This window comes from Cucurbita maxima, unplaced genomic scaffold, assembly GCF_002738345.1.
Source record: "Cucurbita maxima cultivar Rimu unplaced genomic scaffold, Cmax_1.0 Cma_Scf00006, whole genome shotgun sequence".
Classification (NCBI taxonomy): domain Eukaryota; kingdom Viridiplantae; phylum Streptophyta; class Magnoliopsida; order Cucurbitales; family Cucurbitaceae; genus Cucurbita; species Cucurbita maxima.
Window position 1 is genome coordinate 3,691,025 of NW_019272022.1, and position 255 is coordinate 3,691,279.

The window sequence follows — 255 nt, forward strand, 5'->3', positions numbered from 1 at the left end:
AAAGAAACGAGAGAATTTCTGGTAAGGGCGCGAATTCGTTGGTATTTAAATAAACTCCGCTCGCTGAGCGCGTGAGAAGACGGATAACCAAAATAACCGACGAACCGCCAAATCGATCCCCGGTTGGTTTAGAAAGACCGGATTGGTTCGGTTCTATGTTAAACCTGAAAAACCGAACTTTGCTTAATTCGTTTTTTTTTTTTTTTTTTTTTTTTTTTTTTTTTTTTTTTTTTTTTTTTTTTTTTTTTTTTTTTT